The sequence below is a fragment of the Xiphias gladius genome, chromosome 5, assembly GCF_016859285.1.
Source record: "Xiphias gladius isolate SHS-SW01 ecotype Sanya breed wild chromosome 5, ASM1685928v1, whole genome shotgun sequence".
Classification (NCBI taxonomy): domain Eukaryota; kingdom Metazoa; phylum Chordata; class Actinopteri; order Istiophoriformes; family Xiphiidae; genus Xiphias; species Xiphias gladius.
The window spans coordinates 14634493-14642104 of NC_053404.1; positions in this window are offsets into that span (position 1 = coordinate 14634493).

A 7612-nucleotide genomic window follows, 5' to 3' on the forward strand; every position below is an offset into this window, starting at 1 on the left:
TAGTTCCTGTCTTTGATAAACCCTGTGAGCATAGTTTTATACAGTTAAAAAATAAGATATTGTTCCACTTATCACTAGTACAATCTGTCCATCAAGTTAGTTTCTGTGGGATTTGGTGAGGTTTCCAGTCCATCAAGATCTCTGCTAACTCCCAGCACCCTGATACAATGACGCTGGATAGGTTTTCTTTTTTGGAGCTCAAACCATTAAAAATTTACACAAGGAAAACCTTAATAGCAACAGCTCTTTCCAACCTCTTTGGGTGACCTGTTTGTTTAATCTACTCCAGCAGTCATGGCCAATTCAAACCTTCCTTTATGTGTCTGACTCTCCTGTGACAAGACTGTATTGCTTAACATTATTCATGGTTATTTAATGAGAAATGTCATGATTGTGCTCTTAACTTGTTAGGACTCTGATGATGACTCATGCCACCACCTGGATTATGAGTAAAAAAACTACTAAACTAATCTTGACTTGTCTACTGGATCCAATTAAGGTTCTATGTTAATACAACTTGACCTGTTTAGTTTCACCTAGTGTAAAAACCTAAAAGGTTTAAGGCAATGGCTTTCAACACAATTTTCTAATAAAGTCAACTATTAATTTTGTATTGTATTTGAAATGTTGAGATCATGTTTGACTAAGGCAATATTACAGTACATCGAGCATGTTCAGAGTACTCCCTGCTGGTTTGACCAATTAACAGTAAGGATTATGAGAAGCAAAAAAAGGTTTTGGACAACCATGCAGTAACAATTCACCTAAGGTTTAAATATATATGTGGGGAGATTAACAGACGGAGAGACAGAGAGACAGATGTGTGCACCATCCATTATCACCAAGGGAAGATGTCAGGAGAGACACATTTTAAGAGTGAAGATTAGCAGTATTTCCCTTGAGGGAAGCTAGTTCACACAATTAAGAATTCATGTTTAGGCAGCAGTGATTTAATAAAAGGAGGCTTATTCTGTGCAGAGGGCTTGATGAATCTTGGGGGCAAAACCTTTACTTAAAAATCAGGAATGATTTACTGATCTGATATTAATACAATGACCGGTTTTGGCTAGCCCAAGGAACCATAAAAATCATTCCAGAGGCACTGGAAAAACAATTCCTGTAACTCCCATGATCCCTGTGGGTTGAATATCTTTGAATAAAATGACCCTTCGCCCCTCAGTTTGTACATCCCAGGCTGAAACAGGAAAAGGGAAACAGACCTTGGGTCCGCTGAGAAATGAAACCTCTTCGTGATAACCTAGAGGCTCTCTATTTTTAGATGACTGTCGTTCCTTTGTCTCCTCAGCTCTAGGCAAGATGTTTAAGTAGGTCCAACTTACTGAAGTTCTGCAAGAGCTGATAGGCTTTGTTATAGGGTTACTGGCAATATCAAATGCCACTAGAGGCAATTTATCAGACTTTGCACAGCTCCCATCCAAGCTATAAAAGGCTTTATACAACTAGGGATGGGAACTGATAAAATTTTATTGATTCCATTGCCATTATCGATTCTGCTTATTGGTCTTCTTTATTGATTCCCTTAACGGTTCCTGATCAGTTTTCCACATGAAAAAACATGTACAAAAACAGACACAAATTTTCAGTGTCAACGCAAATGTTTTATTATCTCTGAGTCTGAATACTGTAGAAACAGTAGGAAAAAGGGATGTGACTCAGGTGTGAAAAAGGTCCACTGTTTAACAGCTGTTTTCATTTAGGTTTTCTTAGTCAAAGAAAAAATCTGCTAGGCCTTCCTCTGTGGTGCTTATATTATTATAACAAAGGATATTTACACTCAGCAACGGATGTGCTGCTCGGCTGAGGAAGCAGTGACACTTGTGCATAGAGTATCAAATACATGGTATTCCTGGAATTTAAGCCCATGTTGCGTAGAAAGATGTTTCAGCATATTGCTGGTGTTTCCACCCTTACTAGAAATTACCATTTAATAGACATTACAACTAACACTGTTATCATCTTTCTTCATGAAATTAAGCCACAAGTGTGACCAATTCTTCCTCTCTGCCATGACCCCTTCTTTTTGCAACTTTCCAGCGGTATATACAAATGAATTTGACGTAATTTTTTTGCAAAGCACAACTGTCAAAAAAAACATGCCAGCATCAATAAAAGGAATTGATTAGCCTGGAGGCATATGTTTCCAATGGTTCAGACATTTTGGAACCAGTTCTCAATTCCCATAGAAACGTGAAAACCTGAACACAGTATATAAATATAAAGAGGCCATTTTACACCTACCTTGGTTTTTTTTTTTGCAGATGGCCTACAAAATGCCTCTAATGCGCTACTGATGGTTGAAAACTGCATTTAAACTTCTGAATTGTGTTTATGCAGGGGATTATAAGAGGCTTTCAACATCCTGTCCAAAACTTCCTGCTGAAATATCCATGCTGATATTCCTCTCAAGTACTATGCATAAAATTGTAAGAAACCATTTAATAGAAAGCTGTGATACAGGTTATATTTTTAAAGCTACTGAGCTCTCAAATACAGTGTATACTAATTGCTTTCCTTCTTTTAAAATTGTTTAATTTTGAGCTATGTGGGCACTGTGTAGCTGTATTAAATAAGACTTTTTAGTTAGATTGTAGGATTGTGACTGGTAGGTAGAGGATTTAAAACCTAATGATTGCCCCTTGGTGGCATTTAAAATCATTAAACTTTTCATTTTAGCCTCAGGTGCTTCATACATTAGATGAAACTTGTTTACACTTTTTCAAAGGTTTTTCAGAAACAATAAAAGACTGCTGAAGACGGAATTCTCTCTGCTTTGTTTTTCTTCAGAAAAGTCAGCCAATATTATCATTATTGAATCTAAGGCTATTAAGTTTTCTATCAAGGACTAATTACAGAGTCTTTCAGGAGTGTCACTTATCATCAAGTTTTATAAATCCCTCGATAGGAAAGAAAATAATGAATGCCTCATACTTCCATAGAGATCACAGCGACCTGTTATGCGACCAATACAAACAGTCCACTAATAGGCTTTCAGTCAGTCTCACCAAGGTAACCTCCTGCTGAACATAATGTTGGTTGTGGGGCAGTGTGTTTCTGCTTTGATGGACATCCTACATGGCTTTCAACTATTTAAACATCAAAACAAAAGCGAAAGCTTGCCCTGCTTTGTGTCTTATTTCCATGATCAGGAGTAACATTTTTCTCGAGAAAACCCCTACTGACATTGTAAATGGATGGATGTTAACAGCTATAAACTAGAATAACTTTATATTATAATGTCATTGTGCTTGTTATGGAGTGGTAGATAACGAGAATGGTCTATGAACATTGGAAAGACAGCAAAGGGTTGCAATCATGGCCAATGCAGAATGGAATACAAAACATGCCTCGACGCAAGATGAGCGAAACAAACCAGACTGTCAAAAAGCTCTTGAGATATGAAACATTTAATTTCCAACATTTCACCTCTCCTCTACATCAAACAACTCTCACCAAAACCGTCTATTCCCTTTCAGTAGCAGCCTCACTGACAACCCCTGCCTTGCAGTAGCCATGCAAAGTAGGACCATCTGTAGCTTCAGTAATGATGATGGCAGAGAGACCTAGCAAGGCTTTGAAAGCCATCTCTTTGACTTCGGTGGGCCAAGATTAGCACCCACGATTCAGTTGCTGCTCCTGAAAAAATTCACCAGCTTTGAAATTTCAAATGAGGAGCAAGAAGGAACGTTGCCTATAATCCTCTTATCTGTAATGCATCTTTATCTCTGTGACTGCATGATGACTTACAGTAGCCAAAATTAAAAATTCATGACATACAATGGCACCCATGACCACTGACTCACCCCCAGCGTTCACAGGGCGACACATCATTGCCATCATTGTAGGTCTAGAGAGAAAAAAAAGGGGAGAGTGTTCTTACGCATGTCATTAAGCATCAGTGTATTTTGGACTTGAAGATATCTTGATTTTTATTTTAAATTAATTTAGTTTGCTTTGATGTTTGTGTTAATATGGACCAGTCTGTTGGGGCAAGTAATACCATGCTGCCTGTTTTGTAAAAGAAATACTGACTATTCTCACATTTGCTCAGCTCATGAAAGTTAAATAATAATGAGAAGCCTTTTGACATTATTTTGAGAGGCCGAGAATCGGAAATAAACAGGAATGTTTTTGTTTTTCTTCAACCAGAATGCTGTTTTGGGGTTTTGCTCTCTGATCACTGTAACTCCCCTGTAGACGATGGACAAAGAGTAAAATAAAAAGTATTAGAAAAATATTATTATATCAGTAGTAATGTTTGAGCTGTACATTTTTTCTCCTTGATCTGAATACTGACATGCTTTATGTGTAGATGTGAATGCAGTTCTAAAGATGAATGATATCAGTTTTACAAGTGTATAAATGACTCGACAGCTGTTTCAGAAAATCTGAGACCCCTTTATAAAAAGTTTCTTTTTTCAACTAATTATGAGAACAAATAAATCCATGATGTTTTTACATTTCAAAAGCAAGTAGACTGAATAATTCACTAGGGATCAGAATTTGGACACAACAAATCTTTCATGTTTTGAAAAATGTGTAAAATATTGATGTCTTCCCTGAATTCATTCATAGTCACACAAACAGAATGGTAAAGAGACATGAATCAGCGTTTTTTTTTTCTTGGTTTATTTTCTTGGTTTTATTTTTCAATGCTAAGCAACTTAAAGAGAAGTCTTTTTGTCAAGTGTTATTATGGATTCATCTGAATCTGTTTAATGTGGAGAGCATACGCTATTGTGCAAATCAACAACTTTTCTCTCATTGAGAGTCACAACACTTCTCGCATCTTAGTTAAAACTTATATTTACACTGCATCACACAGCATCTCCAATAAACGATGAAGAGCAGAAGCACACATGTCCTATCTTATTCATGTAGACCTGATATGTTTGTAAAAAGAGTTAGTGTTAGTTGATGTGATCTGAAAGACAGAGACATGATAATGTCAAGGTTTAGTATAGGTCATAGCTGCTGCAAAGCCTAGGTTGTATTATGCGCATTATTAAAAACATTGATCAAGATCAATGCTGGAGATCACTAACAAGAGATTGTTACATTGAAATCCATGCAGTGCCCACAGAAAGCACCAAAAACATACAAAAAGATCTTCCACTACATAATATGACTTCTTCAATGCCATACAGAGGCTGTTGAAAATTAGCAGTGTCTAAAACAGACTTCTTCAAACTAATTATATCTGTCTTAAGTTACACACAGAGATAAGGAGCAGGTTACAGAGGTCTGACAAGCTCACTTCTTTTTAACTCCACACCCCCAGATTTTTTTTTCACTTTTCAAACTTGTGGTCTTCTGCCACTGATGGATAAAGCTGTCCTTTATTGTTGTATTTACTGCATAGCTGAGGTCGACAGTGGTTGTGTTTATGGGAGTGCACAACAGATAGGAGCTTTATTTCACTTTTGTCTTTTGATCTTGTTAATAAAAGACAATTTCCAGTATTTTTCAATGATATCTTGCAAACAGGAGACATGTGATCGGAGGATCTGATAGATAACCTTGTTTAATGCTGTGGTGTTTTCTGGAGAACCAAAAAGGACCAAAACCCACAGCACTAAATCATGTGTAACAGTTTCCTTTGGAATGATTTATAAGAACAATTCACTGTAAAATTAGTCAACATCTGAAAAAGAGATGAAAGTTTGCCATAAGGCTTTGCCTCACTTTTTTCTCCACAGCCTAATCTCCCAAAAACTGTGTCATTACAAGACTGTGCACTCTTCCCTTTTCAAACACCTCTGAAGTAGCAGGTCACAAGTAGTCTGAGAAATCCCTTCAAGGATTGATCTAGATATTTACCTTTAACTGTGGTGCTGCAACTGACGAAAATCCTTGTCAGCTACTCTACCTCTGTGATGCATGTTAAACACACAGAGTAACAGACCAAGGGTTGTTGGTTATGATGGCTAATTATGTACAGCAAAGAATATGGATTACTGCTAACTGTGGATCATACAGCCCGTGAAAAAGAAAACGCAACGATTACACATTCTCTGCCAGCAAAAATCCCTTTCTACATTCAAACAGGTTTTCCTCAGTATTGCAGCATATCATAACACCTTCACCCTTTAATTCACAAATGGCACGTCTCCACACGTCTCTACAAATAGAACTCGGATATGCAATGTTCCATAAGATGCACAACTTTGTAAGTCTGTATTTGTACAAGTAGCCTGATGACACTCAGAAAAGAGGCACAAGGTAGACAAAAAGATAAGGAGAGAGGGAAAAGAGTGATTATGCTCAGACAGGTATGATAACTCTGACACAGTATATGTGGCACAACTGCTGTGCCTCACAGAATGAAGATAAACCTGGAGTTTTTGCCCAGTGGCCATTATAAATACTGATTCCCTAATCCAATTTGTCATACCTATCATCCCCACACAAAAAGGTGACTAAAAATTTTAACTGCCTCCATTTGTTACATTCTTACATATTTCTATTTAGTTTTTTCTCACAATATAGTTTCCATGTGATGTGGGGATAAGAAATCCTAAAGCAGAGATATCTCTGGGGTTTAAACTGTTACCACACTTAATTTGCACATCTTGTCAGTACACAGGTGTATGAGAAATTGCCTTTGGAATGACGCATTAGAGCAATCACTCAAGAAGATTGCCAGTCAGGCCCAGACAGAGAAGAACACAATAAGTCGCATTTAGCAGGTCCCATTTCCAACACTGTGAGCATGTACCAGTGCTGAGCCCTTGATGGATTAGAGATATCGATGTTCTGTGCAGAATGATTAAGGTTTGCTTTCAGTCCTAGGTGAAGAACATCAAAGTATAATGGGGAAGTGACTCTTTAATTGAGTGTTTTTACCATGGTTCAACCAATCTGGGTTTTTGCAAGTCAATATCAACAGAGATAGTGAAGATATATATTCTTATTCTGTTTCTTTCATTTCAAATATTAAAAATGATAATATTTCATGTGGCTGTGTATATTTTTCTTTTGAGGTGTGAAAAAGCCTCTGACATAATGATTAGATCATGAGAAATGAAGCAAAATTTCGGGTTTGCATGAGATCAAGATGAATTTCAATTATATTCTCAGTGGACCACATGATTTGCTGATATCTCACATTGATTTAACGGCCAGCCTATATCGACCCAAAACCCAAATATTATGCTGTAGCTTCTGAGCTGTGTACCAGTACTGGCCATGATACTGGAAAATATTCTAAGCCTGGTGGTATGTGTTAAGAGGATACGTCTGGTGAGATTCTGGTGATGTATCTGAACATATAAGATAACTGTTGATAACTCTCCAATCAAATATGTATTTATTATGTATTCCACTTTATCTTAAGACAAACTGGCAGCAACAAATATTATATTTCAACTCTGAGAACGATTTCGTCTTCCAAAAGAAATTATCTCAATAACATATTTCAAAACACAATGGACAAGACTGCTCTCCCTGGAACAACCCCACACGTTTACAGGCCAGTCATCTCAGGAGCCGGACTGCAAGCTGCTTAGAGGACAACCACTCTCAACTGCCAGGTGGGTCCTTATTTCTCAGAAAATGTCAGAGATGTGAGGAACCCCCTGACAAACAGGCAGGC